Genomic DNA, 15,142 nt, shown 5'->3' with positions numbered 1-15,142 from the left:
AAATCTCTGAAATAATGTACCATCATTCCAGAGTCTGCAAACAGCTGACAAACCTCGATTCAGTGGGGATTTGGATAATTATTTCCAGATCATAATTCCCAAGCTCCCTTTAAAAATAGTTCAACTGTCATGTACAGACGGTGAAATTGCAAAGTCAAAGCAACTCCAATCTAGTTCTGATGCAGAAAACATCTGGGTCTGTTGGCAAATTCCTGTCCAGGTAGAGCTAAGGCCTGGCCACCACCCAAGCTCTAAGTGGGAGAGAATTCCCTAAATGTAATTTTAAACAAGGCTCCTAAGAATAGCACTTAGGAGTAAAGGTCTAGGGGTGAAAGACGGATGAACCATCCAATAGCCGCCTCCTCCAAAATCTCCTCAGCATGGAGATGCTTTAAACACAGCAAACTGTTGGAGTGGTTCTGTAATAACAATTGGGATTGCATCTGATTGCTTAGAGTAGATGTCACAATACCATCAGTTTAGAGAAGACTTCTGACAAAGCTGAGATATCATTTCCTGGAACTCTGAAAAATACTTGAAAATCATGAGGCAGCACTAGGTCAAACCATGGAGCCCCAGTGCAGAGCCCAGCCAGAGGGGTAGTCTGGTCTAAGAGATACATGAGTAGCTAGAGAACAAAAGAAGGATCCTGAAATGACAGGTGTCTTGTAGATAATTACACCAAAAGATGGTAAAACATATGAAAAGCTGGCTATAAAAACAGGAATACAAACATGAATGTATTTATGACAGAAAAAATGCAACAAAGGAAACACTGAACAGCTCACTCATAAAATTTATGATATCTCAGATTAAATCACACTCAAACCTGATATAAATTCCTTTCGACATCAATAGAGCTTAACAAGATGAACTCAATAAAACCCAGTCCTAAAAGGATTTCAAATTAATAAACATAATTTCATTATCACCTTAGTGGAACAAAAAGCACACTCAAGAGAACTCAATGTTAATTACTATTAATACCGAACATAACTGGATCCATAAAAAGCTGGAATAGATCATTGCTGAAATGACGTAAAACTGAATCTTAACATTTATAAAATCTACCAAAATTTACTTAATAAAACTTAGCCTTATTCAAGAAGGTAACTGAGCGTTACAATATTTGGCCTTAATTTAACAGAATTCAAATGAACATTCTTAAAAGTTATAGATATGACATGATGTAACTCAGTCTAAGGTTATTAACACAAAAAGACAACTTAAAGGTGAACAAGCTGTAAGTGAAATAACAGCATGATGGTCTGCTGGAGGGATTAAAGTTGTAACAAGCATATTAGAATTAGAAGTAAATCAGTTATGAGTAAAACCCATGGTAACTGCAAATTCCATGGAAACAGAAATTCAGTAAGACTTTTCAAAGTGCAGGGTTACTGGGAAATAAATATAATAATGTGCAATTTAGCATATTGCTGAACAACTCAACAGCTTTTAGTGACAGTATCTGGCATCATTTTATATGGCAAATGTGTTAGCATTCTTGTTAAAGAGATCAGACCATGTTAAAATTTGATAGGTAATAAGGCGCTGCATTTACCGCTTTTCAATCTCTCCAGTAACTATAAAACTACATAAAACAATCAGAATTTAGTCAGAAACTAAAATAAACTTTTAAAAACCCTAGAGCACCACGTTTTCAAGGCACACAAACACAGCTCTGGGCCAGAGCGGGGCCTGTGCCGCCCACAGGGGAGAGGGAAGGCGCTGCCCACAGGGAAACTATGGGGAGAACAGAGGCCATCTAAACTGCAATGACATAACTGTACACCAATAAAGCTTCTCTCAATATTCACACAGTATTCATCCCTTAATTGCCAGAGCCAATCATCTCATTTTCCATCTCCCAGCAGGGCCCTGCGGCCGTGAATCCAGCCCGCCGGGGCTGGCCCGGCTCGGCTGCCACAGCCCTCCCGGGGCCGCTGCACCTCTGCTCCCCAAACACTGCGGGGAAAAGAGCAGGGGAAAAGCAGCAACACACAACAAACCCTACAACCTGCACACAAATAATAAACACAGAAGAGGCACAAGCTGCATTTTATTGCACATTCTGACAACAGTCACTGACTGAGAGTTGCATTTCCAAGGCCAAGATCTGTCTTTTGAGAAACCTCAAACTCAGAAATACCATTTTTACTAGATGTGTACAAGGCCAGGCCTCACTGGAGGCACAGCTTTTCTCGCAACTCTGCATCATCTTGAACTGAAAAAGAATTAAGCAGTGTGCTCATGAGTCTGGCATCTCAGCCAGAAAGGCCAGGTATTAGAGGGAAGAAGTCAGCCTACAAAATCTGATTATTTTTTCTCTTCCATTGGCCTGTCAATAATGATAATCAGAATATATTTCCACATGTTAACATGAAGGTGTTTGTATTTACAGAAGCAGGAACATATCTATGAAGGCTTTTGAATTCTCTTCAAGGACAAGGACATTTGAACCACTAACCCATTCTTAATAGAGAGGCCCAGTTTAGCTTTTCACTGAAGATGTTAAACCCAAGGGCAGTTCATGCAATGCTGTCTTTACATGTCGCTGTAGAGACAGGCAAGACACCTATTTCTTCATGCACAACAGCCCATCTTTATTCTTCACAGTTCATATTTCTATGGTTTTCTGAAGGCATTGTGTTTCATTTTAATTGCTTAGTAACTTAGTGCAACTCAGTTCATTGGTTAGTAGTTGCTCATGTAGGTGTCAGTCAAAACCTTTCCTCTCTCTAACGCGGTTTCCATTCTTGTCTCCTGCATAGAAGATGTGGGTAGAAGTCTTTCCTCTCACAGGTGCAAATTCCTTTCTCACAGGAACTTGTCAGGCTAGCTGTTAGCTGTACTTAGCCCAAGCAGCAGGCCTGAGCCATCATTTTACAAGGGTAACAAGGCTCTTCTTTTATAGGGTTTACCTATATGCAACATTGACATACGATTCTTTCAATCTTAAAGAATCATCTTTAATTTCTTTCACGTGAATTTTGACCTTTGTAATATTTGTATATGGTAGATTTGGAGTTCAAATCTGTTTTGAATCATGCCTTCATAGAATCCCAGACTCATGGAATCATTCAGGCTGGGAAAGCTGTGTGAGACCATGGAGTCCCAGCTGTGCCCGATGCCCACCTTGTCCCTGAGGCGACTCCGGCGTTTCGGGGTTTCCCCGGCCCCGGCTGCCGTGGGAGCCCAAGACAGAGAAGTCCAATTCAGCACGACCTGTCCGGGCCCCTCAGGCAGGCCCCAGAGCTGCAGCCAGTCTTAGCAAGCTCAGCTCTTTAGTGATTCTCAGCTCATTTGTGATTTCAGCTCTTGGCTTGCTGAGTGCCTTTGGCAGATGCTGGCAGAGAGAGGAGAAGGCTGTGTGAGGTTCCACAGAGATGTCTTTATTGATGTCTTCTGACAAGGTCTCAGGGACAGCTCTTCTGCAGAACAGGGCAGAAGTAGGGCTTTATATAGGGTACAGGAGTTTTAGAAACAATCCAATAGTGAGGGTCGAGGCGAAAGTGAGCTGTGGGCTTAGAGAGATAAGCAAGGGTCCGAGGGTGGAAGAGGGGATTCTTAGGTCCAGTCATCATGACCAGGCATTTCCTGTCTTAGGCTGCTGAATGCCATGGAGGCATTGCAGGCCCTGGGCCTGCTACAACTCCACTTTCTGTATTTAGAAAAAAGGCGTGTTTCTGTATTTAGAAATGGGGCACACTCTAGTTGAATGTCCAAAGCATTTACCTGTATTCCCATTTCTACTCGCTTCAGAGACCATTCTGGATTAACCAGCAGTCTCTGAGTTCTTGTTTTCTTCATAGCATACGGCCCAATTCTAGTAATCACAGGAACTACAGGCTGCACTTCTGCTTCTGGAATAATTGGCCTTTGGGTAGGAACAGCTTTCTTTTGTGTTAGTGGGGTAGTTCTGATCTTGTTCTTCTGATATTCAGTGCACACTTGAGTGATGCTAAAGTCAAGATCATACTCTCTTATTGCACACCCTTCTATTTTTAGGGCACTTACTCAAAGATTTGTCACAGCATTCAGAGCTAATCTGAATGAGTTTCATGGGTGGATGGTAAGCCTCATGCAACCCACCTTGCACAAATGCATAGCTACATCCCCAAACATTTCTCCCTTCCCACAAACGTGCATTTGTGACTTTCAGGATCTCATTTAGGGCCCTATGAGAGTGGGGATCACAGGCCCTCCCTTGGCACCGGTACATCCCAGTTACGTTGTACCTGCGCGGTATCGCACTGGCTCCTGTTACAACCATGGCAATGGCTATAATAGTTACCACCTTCTCCATCATGTCCATGGTTTCTCTAAGTCCATATATTCACGGTTCCAGGTGAGCTTCAGCTTCAGTTCTTTGTCACCTGGCATCAGTTTCCAGACTTCCTCAGGGGCTTTCTTCACTCGGGAGTGATGGATGCAGGCCTGCTGTTCTTTGATCTTGATTGCAGTAAAGGTAGTGAGGAGCACCTGGAATGGTCCTTCCCACTGCAGTTCCAGGGTCTTTTCTGCCAAAGACTTAACATACCCATAATCCCCAGGTTGTACATCATGTACTGGTCCATCCAAATCTCTGTTTTGAGCTCCAGCCACATATTTTGCAGTTCCTCTCAGTTGTTTATTCAGGGCTATCATATACTCGGGTAGGGTTTCCTCCCCTATTTGTGTAGGTGTGGCTCCTTCTTGAACTGCATATGGTCTCCCATATAATATTTCAAAGGGGCTCAATTTTTCCCTTGTCCTTGGTTTTGTCCAAATTGGCAATAATGCTAATGGAAGAGCCTGGGGCCAAGGTAGGTTTGCCTCTTCTCCCAATCTCACAATTTGTTGCTTAATCAAATGATTCATCTTTTCCACTTGGCCACTCGATTGAGGATGATATGGGGTATGCAGCTCACAGTCTATCCCCAGCTGGTGGCTAATTTCTTGCACAATTTTGGAAACAAAATGCGGCTCTCTGTCTGAGGATATGGTGGCTGGAACCCCAAACCTCGGGATTATTTCTTGCAACAGTGCTTTGCTTACCTCTCGTGCTTTAGCTGTCCTAGTAGGGAAAGCTTCTGGCCAACCTGAAAAGGTATCAGGCAATACCAAGAGGTAATGATATCTACCCTTCCTGGATAATTCTGTGAAATCGATTTGCCACTGTTGCCCAGGTCCGCAGCCTTTCCCAATTTGTCCAACTTTAGGCTTTGGGATGTTTTTAGGATTAGTTCAGAGGCAAAGACTACACTGACGAGTTACCTGTATTACTGTGCCCTGGAGTTTCCTGGCCATAATTTTTCCTTTCAAATGGTTGTACAGGGCATCTACTCCCCAGAGTGTTTTTTCATGTTCTTTTTGCACTGATGACCACAGCAAATAGGAAGGCGCTACAAGTTTCCCTTCCTCTGTTACAGCCTGTCCTTCTTGATTATAATTTGCTTTTTTTGCCTTAAAAAGTTTCTTATCCTTTTTATTGTACACTGGCTTACCATCAATAGAAATGTTTCCATCTGGGATCAATGTTGCCTCCACTGTCTCCTCAAATACCTCACCTCTGGCTGCGTCTTTTGCCTCTCTGTCCACCAGCATGTTCCCTTCTTCCAATTCAGAGCTCACTTTTTGCTGTGCCTTAATGTGCATGATGGCTGCCTTCTCAGGTAGTTGTACTGCACCTAGTAGTCTCAGTATCTCTTGTGCATGTTTAATATTCTTCCCTTGTGAATTCAACAGTCCTCTCTCTCTCCAAATGGCTCCATGTGCATGAACCACCCCAAACGTGTACCTTGAGTCCGTGTAGATGTTAACCTCTTTTCCTTTTGCCAGCTCTAAGGCTCGAGTTAAGGTGATTATTTCAGCCTTCTGTGCAGAGGTGTTTGCTGGTGAAGGTCCAGACTCTATTACCTCTCTGCTTGTGGTAACCGCATATCCAGGGTGCCTTTTTCCACTGATGACATAGCTGCTTCCATCAGTGAACCAGGTCTCAGCATCTTCAAGTGGGGTGTCCTTCAGATCCGGGCAGCTGGAGAAAGTGGCTCCAGTGGTCTCCAGACAGTCATGGATCACTGCTTCTCCCATACTCCCACTGAGGAAGGAAGCTGAATTTACAATGTGAGTTACCACAATTTCAACATCATCTTGTTCTACTAGTATAGCTTGGTACTTCAGAAACCTCTGTGGGGAGAGCCAATGTCCCCCTTTTGCCTCAAGGACTGCAGACACCGTGTGGGATACCAGCACAGTCATTTTCTGGCCCAGGGTGAATTTGTGTGCTTCCTGGATGTTCACTGCCACTGCTGCAACAGCTCTGAGACACCCTGGCCATCCTTTAGCTGCCGTGTCCAGCTGTTTGGAGAGATAGGCCACTGCTCTCTGGTACGGGCCTAAGTTCTCTGCTAATATTCCCAGGGCAATCCCTTGTTTTTCATGGGAAAACAGGAAAAATGGTTCACTCACGTCTGGAAGTCCTAGAGCCGGAGCTGACATGAGGGCCTTCTTTAGTTGGTCACAGGCTTGGGTTGCTTCTTTTGTCCACTGAAGATCTCTGCTCCCTTCCCTGATCAGGGCATATAGAGGTTTAACAAGTAACCCATAGTTAGAAATCCACAGGCTGCACCACCCTGTCATGCCTAAAAAGGTTCTCAGTTCCTTCAGTGTCTGAGATCTCGGGGTCTGGCATATTGCTTCTTTGCCATCCTGCCCCAAGGTCCTTTGACCTGCACTCACCTCATAACCCAGGCAAATGACTGTTTGCCTCACCATCTGGGCTTTCGTCTGGGATACTCCATACCCGTGCAGGCCCAAACAGTTTAGGAGGCTTACCGTCCAGTGCACGCGTGTCTCCTGGGTCTGGGTGGCTGTTAGGAGGTCATCCACGTACTGCAGCAACTGCCCTTCTCCTGGTGGAGGTTTCCAAGACTCTAAATGCTTGGCAAGTTGCTCCCCAGATACAGTGGGAAGTTCTTGTACCCCTGTGGTAATACATACCATGTGAGCTGCTTCCTCCGTGCAGTTTTGGGGTTCTCCCATTTGAATGCAAAAATTTTCTGGCTGGCCTCGTAGAGAAGGAGGCAAAAGAAGGCATCCTTCAAATCTAAAATGGTAAACCAGGTTAGTTCAGGTGTTAAAGGAGTTAATAAAGTATAAGGGTTAGCAACTACTGGATACAAGTCTTCAGTTACTTTGAGAACAGCCCTTAGGTCTTGTACTAACCTGTATGACCCATCAGGCTTTCTTACTGGCAAAATGGGGGTATTGAAATCAGACTGACACTCTCTTAACAGTCCTATTAGCAAAAAGTTTTCTATGATTTTGCTAGTCCCTTCTCTGTCTTCCTTCTTTAGGAGGTATTTTTTAACCCTTACTTGTTGTTCCCCTTCCTTGAGCTTAATTTGTATGGGCAATGCATTCTTTGCTCTCCCTGGTATATTAGAAGCCCATACACCAGGGAATATTTGATCCATTATTTTCTTGAAGTTTTTCTCTTCTTCACTTACAATTTCAATTTCTTTGATTATTAACATTAGGCTTAACAGCTCCACATATTGTTGGTCCTTTACCTCCAAACTAATTTCTCCATTTTTCAATATTATTTTTGCATCCAGCTGCTCTAGCAGATCCCTGCCCAAAAGTGCAGATGGAGCATTAGGCATATATAAAAATGGATGAATCTCCCATTGCTTTCCCAATTTATACTTTAATGGTTTGCAAAAATATGCTCTTTCAGATTGACCAGTAGCCCCCTTTACCATAACATAATCATTTGTTAGAGGTACAGGACCTTATTCAACACTGACAATGTTGTCCCTGTGTCCACTACAAATTCCACTTCCTTTTCCTTGTTCCCCAGTTTAACTACAACCAGAGGGTCCCCTAGGGTAGGGCCCTCCTGTCCTCCTCAGTCCTCCTTCACATGAGCAACCAGCCTTTCCCCCGACCCCCAATCGCTTTTTCTCTGTTCATCACCCCTTCTTCATTCTGGGCACTGGTTTTTCCAGTGTCCAAATTTCTTGCAAAATGCACATGGATCTTTTCCCACTCGGGGTGGTCCTTGTCTTGGCAGGTCTTGCTCACGTTTCTCCTTTTCTCCCGCCCTTACTACTGCTACTAATTTCTTCATCCCTGGTTTATATCCTCCCTCCCGATTACTAAACACTCTCCATGCTTCATCCAATAGAGTCTCCAAGCCTCAGCTATTTGGGCCCCGGATCTTCTGAAGTTTCCACCTGATATCTCCTGTGGATTGTCCGAAAAATAAATTTATTAGTTGTTGTATTCCTTCATCCAATCCAGAGTCCAGGGTGGTATATCGCCGCATCGTGTCCCAGAGGTGATCCAAAAATTCAGAAGGTGTTTGAGTAGGACCTTGTTTAACAGCATGTAAGGCTGACCAATTTATGGTTTTAGGAATTGCTCATTCTAGTCCTTTTACTACAAAGTCTTGGTATCTCTTAAGCTGTGCCCATTCATCGGGTTCATTGGGATCCCACATCGGTTCCTGAAGGGGAAACACATCTTTGATATCCTCTTGTGCTGCTGCACAAGCGTCTTCAGCTAAATCCTTGGCTACCTTCAAAAGCAACTGCTTCTCTGTTTCTGTTAAGGCATCAAGCAGTAACTGCATGTCTGCCCAATCAGGTAAATGCTGCTTAGCCATAAACTTTACCCTTTTAGCAACCCCTATTGGGTCATTCCCTTAACCCTTAGCAGTCTTTTCCCAAGCCTCCAAATCCACTGAGAAAAAGGGGACCTTAATCATCCTTGGTTCCCCATTAGAGGTTATAGCCTGCCTTAAGGGTGCTTGTATGAGTCCTTTAGTTTGCTTTCTAGTTGTTTGTGGGGGTGGGTTCAGTCTGGTTTGCCTTCTGGCCCTTGATGCTATCAGACCTTGCAGGGAAGGCTCAGGACTTGGTTCAGATTCATCCCATTCACTATCACTACTAGGCAACGGTGGGTAAAGCCTCCATGGTTCCCTTAATTCAGGAGTTGGTGGGGAAACCCCTCCCTCAATTACTGTTTTTCCCAGGGCAGATGAACCAGAAGACAAGTTAGGGGAGGCTAAAGTTGGTGAGGGTTCCAATTTTACTCGTTCCTCTACCCTGCCTCCTTCCTGCTTTCTAGGGGGTGGTAAAAGTGCCTCTACTGTCTCTTGTTCTAAGATCTCTGTTGCATGGAGCACGTGCTACAACACCGTTTCAGCTTTTCCCTGTTAGCTTTATTATCCTTCTCAAGAGCCAATACCAGTGGATCAGATGGAGGCCTAATCCCACAATCCCTTTGCCACTCAGGGTGATTTCAAAGGCTGAAAAACATAGCAGCATAAGTCACCTCTTGCCACTTCTATTCCCGCCTAAGGAAAAGCATGAACTGTAATAGAGTCTCATAGTCCAGTGTACCATTTGCTGGCCACTTCACTCCTCCATCAAGTCTATAGAGTGGCCACCACTACGTGGAAAGTTTGACAAGTTCCCTTTTAGTTTCACTGCCACCATAGCCCACCAGCTCTTTCCAGTGTGTTAACATACACCCTAAAGGGCTTCCTCTGGGAATCTCTTTGCTTTCATTTGCCCCCATGTTTAGGATCCTCTTTTTCACAATGTCATTTGATCTTATCCCAGTTCTTAAATTTCACTTGGTATTCCCTTGGTACAAAAATATACTGGCAACACTCAACTCTAAGAATTTCCACTGCTTTCTTTAATGTTCCTGAAACCCCATTTTCCAACAACTCAAATATTTTACTGCTATCCCGTAACTCTTGACCAATTGCCAACAAAATTCATATAGTTATCTGGGCAGCCTTTTGTTCCTTTTTATAACAGAGAGACAAGTTCCAGTCTTAGGTATTAACCACCTGTACCCTTGCCAGACCCATGAGTCCTGACAGACTGCACACCGAAACACGATCCACAGATCACAGCAGCAATCTTTCCTTGGGCAGGGGAATACCCCTCAACCAGGTTCTCGATTCCTGTGCCTCCTGTTCCTGCTCATATAGTTGTGCTAGCAAACAAAAGGGATAAAACAGCTTGTTAATTAATTTTCTCCTTTTCTCTAAAGAAAGAAAGGGTTAGAAGGCCTTCAAAGGCAGGGTTCAGAGCAGCAGCTGTTAGGGAAAGAACTTGTAGTTCTACAAAAAAGGGGTGGGAAAACTCCTTTTGATTCAATCTAATGAAACCACACCATGTAGTTAGGTACTCCACCCAAGTTGCAGGTTACTAATAATTTATTAAATCAGGTCCTCTGTTAAGCTTTGCTCCAGGTGTATTCCTATTAAAATATGTTTAAAAATTGGAAGCAACTTTTCATACACTGTAGACAGTGTGCAGCTGAAAGCAAAGCGTATCTCTTGTCATGCTGTAACCAAAGGACAGATGGAAACCTTGCAAAGTATCAGTCAAGTTCTGGCAGAAATTTGACGATTCCACGCTGCACCAAGAGCTGTGTGAGTCACTACTGTAACCCATTCCGAAGCTTTTTGGACTGCTAACCAAATTTCTCTCACCCTTTGGTGGAAAATGTTACAGAACACAGAGTTCAGCTGCGTATCTGGGCACCAAAGAAGTCTCTCAGCTACCTCTGCCAGCACTACTTCTGGGCTCTCTGTTTTCTGCATACAACCAAAGCCACTAAACTGAATTTCCCTTTTCTTGCTGACAACCTGACTCCTAACACTAATAGTTTAGGCTCACAAAAAAGAAACAGACAGGGGTTTTTCACGACCCCAAACACAACAAAAGTTTTAACAAGGTCCTGCTGAAAATCACACAAACTTTGGCCAGGGCACAGCACAAATCCCTCCACAAGAATTGGGGGGATGGGGGTAAACCATCAGCACTTTAAAATATTACCACACACTCTAGCAACTGCAAACCTCACATACCAATAAAATTATCAAAACACGCGCTCACCAAACTCTCTGCGTTTTACAGGGAGATAAAAAGAGGTATCCCAAGGCTACAAAGTCTGGACTCCCCTCTGGTTACCCAGGAAACAAATGACTGCTTGATCACCAGGACTGTGTCAGGAATAGTTGTGGGCTTTCCATTCACTCTTTTAACTACTAAGGAAACAAATTTAACTCACACAAAGCCTTTTTCACCTGACCATACATCAAATAAAAGTTTACATCCAAAAACACATGCTGTCCAAGCTCACACACAGCCTAATTCCCCTCTAACACAGTCTAAGCACAATACAAACACTTGAAATCAGTCCGCTCTCCCAAACAAAAGTGTCAGTGTTCCTCCACAATCAGGCAGGGATTTCAAAGACCTTTTACAACTTTAAGCTTACAAAACTCCCAAAAACACTTACAAACGTTAATAACACATGCCAAATCACACAAATGATAATGCTTACAACACAAACTCTCACAAACCACAACAAATACGGTGCATCTACAACCTAAACACACAAAATCACAAAACCACCAAACAAACACAGATCCAATTACAATACACACACACACACACAGACACACACACACAACGCTGGGGGCACAACCAGGATTGTCTGCCACCCACAATGGGACCCTTCGCAGCCCAAAAATTCGGACTAACCACCCAAATGACGAGTCACTGAGGTGCACCTTTAAACTACAAATTGAAACCAGAGCCACCCCTGCTCCAATCCCAATTCACAACACCACAGCCATTGTCTCCACTACGAGACACGGACTACCAGAGCCCTGGTCCCCACTGCGGGACACGGGTTACCAGACCACTGAGGCGGGACGAATCCCGCGTCCTATTAACTGCTGATATAATAAGGTACCTTTCCCTAAAGAGAAACATCCCTTTTGTCCGTGGTTCCAGCAGGACCTGGTCTTTCCCCACGTAGGCAGCAGGATCACAGGATCCTCCTTCCCAGAAATTCCTGGGTGGGTGCCCAGAGGGGTCCCGGACCCCCACTGGCCCCACGGCCAGAGAGTGCAGGATGTCCTGCTGCAGTCACCAAAGTGATTTATTAAAAAAATATGGATATTGATCTAGCACCGATATCCAACTGTGACGGACAAAAACTCTCTAACAGTTTAAAGCTAGAAAGTGTATGTTTATTGCGATGCCGGGCGGCGTGTGGGATAGCTCCCAAATGCACACTGCAATTTACAGGTGATTACAGAGTCCTGTCATCCATACAACTACTGAATACCCAAAATACAAATACATATTCATAATTTTGGTACATCCCATTCCCCGTTTCATAGGCTAATTAGTTCAAAATCTATTAGGCATACGTAGTTTGTTCTTTGAAATGGGTTGGGGTCCCTTTCATGGGAAGGGTCCCAAAATGAGGAAGTAAATGAAGTCTTCCTCATTCTGACCTTTCTACCTTTTCAATGCAAATATGACAAATGAACCCTTGGTAGAATTCCCATTCCCTGGCTTCAATTGGTTTCAGAACACAGGAGGCCCACAATTGTCTTATGTTCCTAAAAGGTATCTGTCAGTTTCTATAGTCTTCATTATAAACCCAGCTAACCAAACATTGTGTTGACAAGCAATCCATTATTAGTTAATTACTAACTCTTACCTTCATCAAGGCCTACCTATTTATTTTAATTAATTACAATAAAGCTTATCTCTAACTAAAATCTTAGCTCCTCCAAAATGTCTAACTTCCTTAAAGTTTTTGTTTCAAATCCAGCCTCTTGCCATGGTGCTCTTGGGTCTTCCTCTTCAAGATGGGGGTCCCACAAGGTGTGGCCATCAGGGGGTGACTTACGGGGTGCAGGTCGTGCTGTCCTGTCTTGGTTTGGAAAGCCAGGTGTCTGCTAAGGAAGGCAGGAACCTCCCCTGAAATGGAAAATGGAAACTCCTTCCCTCTGAATTGTTATAATTCTGAATTAAGGGGCTCTCAGGAAAAGCTATAGGAATAGGAATTCTTTTTTAGCAAAAATTAAAAATACAAAGGCAATAGCAAAAACCAAAAAAAAAAAACCAAAACCACTGACAGAGTCAGAATACAACCTGACACCCTGTGGGTCAGGGTGCTGGCAGCAGTCCCATTGAATGGTGGCTGCAGCCCTCCTGCAGTGACAGGTGTGGCTCTGTTGGAGCAGGGATCCTGGAGAAGGGTGGAGTTTTCCTCTGAAGGTCCAGTGGTGGTGTAGATGGGCCTGGTCTTCCTCTGGCAATCCAGTGGGAAAAGGTTGATCCTCTGGCAATCCAGTGGGAAAAGGCTGCTGCAATGTTCCAAACTCAAATTCTATCCAGGAAGAAATGCTTGGCTCCTCCCGCTGGGCAGAACATCTCCCAGTGGCATGATGTTATTTTATCAGCCATGCAGTAGCACTCAATGGCCCATTAACAGAAGGTAATTAATAATAATTGACAGAAGCTATCTCCTGGATGAAGGATTGGTTGTGGAAGAGATAAACTGCCCAATGAACAGAAGATAAGTGCTCTACCTCTGACAGATGGCAAACAGAACACACACTTAGCTTGCAATCCAGGACATGTTCTCACTGGCTGCCCCCATTCTCCAGAGTTCATGGTGACCAGGGAGGCTGCAGCTGCCGGTGCCGGGAACAAACGAGACGGGTCTTGGTTTCAGAAAGCTCCAGAATCCATTTCTTACCCCCAAAAGACAGGGCAAAGGCAGGTGCCCCCTCAAACACCTATGAAATGGTGAGACTTTAGAGATCGCTGATCAATGTCATTCATTTAACACAGTTTGGGCTGTTTTTAAGGGATAAAGATGAATCAGAAGAAAATCAAGGCCAAACCAAAAGGACAAGCAGCCAGGTGTGTTCCCAGCATGGATCACAGGGAATGTGGGTTACCAGGGCTGTGCCCAGCGTGGCTCCTGCAGTGGGGGATGGAGCTGGAGCAGCGCACGAAGCTCTTCCCGCACTCGGGGCACTCCCTCACCGGTGCCTCCGTTGGTGTTGGGTCAAGTTAGAGCTGCTGGAGAAGCTCTTCCCACACTGGGGACATTCGTAGGGCCTCTCCCCGCTGTGGATGCGCCGGTGCCTGACAAGGTGGCAGTTCTGCCTGAATCCCTTCCCGCAGTCGGGGCAGCAGAAGGGCCTCTCCTCTGTGTGACTCCAATAGTGCAGGAGGAGATGGGAGTGGGTCCGAAACCCCTTCCCACACTTGGAACACTCGTAGGGCCTCTCCCCAGAGTGGATCTTTTGGTGGACAATCAGGCTGGAATGCTGGCTGAAGCTTTTCCCACTCTCCCCACACTCGTAGAGCCTCTCCCCGATGTGGATTCTCTGGTGGCAGAACAGACTGGGGCTCTGGCTGAATCTCTTCCTACAATCCCCACACTCGTAGGGCCGTTCCCCAGTGTGGGTCCTCTGGTGCTGGATCAGATTGGAGCTCTGCCTGAAGCTCTTCCCACATTCCTCACACTCGTGGGGCCTCTCCCCAGTGTGGATGAGCCGGTGTCTGACAAGATGGGAGTTCCGCCTGAAGCCCTGCCCGCAGTCGGGGCAGCGGAAGGGCCTCTCCTCTGTGTGCGTGCGCTGGTGCTTGAGGAGATCAGAGCTGGTCTGAAACCTCTTCCTGCACTGATCACACTCGTAGGGCCACTCCCCAGTGTGGGTCCTCTGGTGCCTGATCAGGTTGGAGCTGAGCCTGAAGCTCTTCCCACACTCCTCGCACTTGTGGGGCTCCTCTCCATCAGGAACCTCCTCATGGACCACCAGCTCCAACCTCTGGCTCCATCTCCGGCCGCCTTCCCGGCCCAGGCTGGCTCTTTCCCCCTCAGATCCCCGCCATCTGCGTTTGCAGCCCCTCCTCGTGTGGCATCTCCGGGGCTTTTCCTCCCCGTTGGGTTCCTGCACCGTGGAGCCGCTCAAAACGGCCTCTGCCATGAGGTTCTGCTGTGCTGGGCTGGGAGATGCAGCAGGAGAGAGAGGCAAAGGGGCACTGACTTCCTCCTCACCTGACTCCATGTCCAGGGACATCTTCCTCTTCCTCACTACCTCACAAGAAGTGACAATGGGAAATCCTGGTTTGGGGAAAACAAGGGATGAGCATGTTGAGTTTGAAGGTCTTTCTGCCCAAGTCAATCTCTACAAGTCACCAGCGACCTAGGCTCCAGAAAAACCTCCCAAACACCAAGATTCAGTGCTGAAAAACCCTCCCCAGGAGTTCCCCACGCCTGCTCCCTCCCCTCTGCTCTTTGGGAGTTCCCC

At 45.5% G+C, this 15,142-nt stretch overlaps 1 pseudogene; it reads right to left on the bottom strand.

The window, feature by feature from the left end:
• LOC135292527 (zinc finger protein 135-like) overlaps positions 1-14,911 on the bottom strand; it is an 88,514-nt pseudogene extending 73,603 nt beyond the window's left edge.
• Positions 14,912-15,142: the final 231 nt, after the last annotated feature.

This window comes from Passer domesticus, unplaced genomic scaffold, assembly GCF_036417665.1.
Source record: "Passer domesticus isolate bPasDom1 unplaced genomic scaffold, bPasDom1.hap1 HAP1_SCAFFOLD_37, whole genome shotgun sequence".
NCBI lineage: Eukaryota > Metazoa > Chordata > Aves > Passeriformes > Passeridae > Passer > Passer domesticus.
The sequence above is the reverse complement of the archived record's forward strand: the minus strand, read 5'-3'. Positions and strand labels throughout refer to the sequence as shown.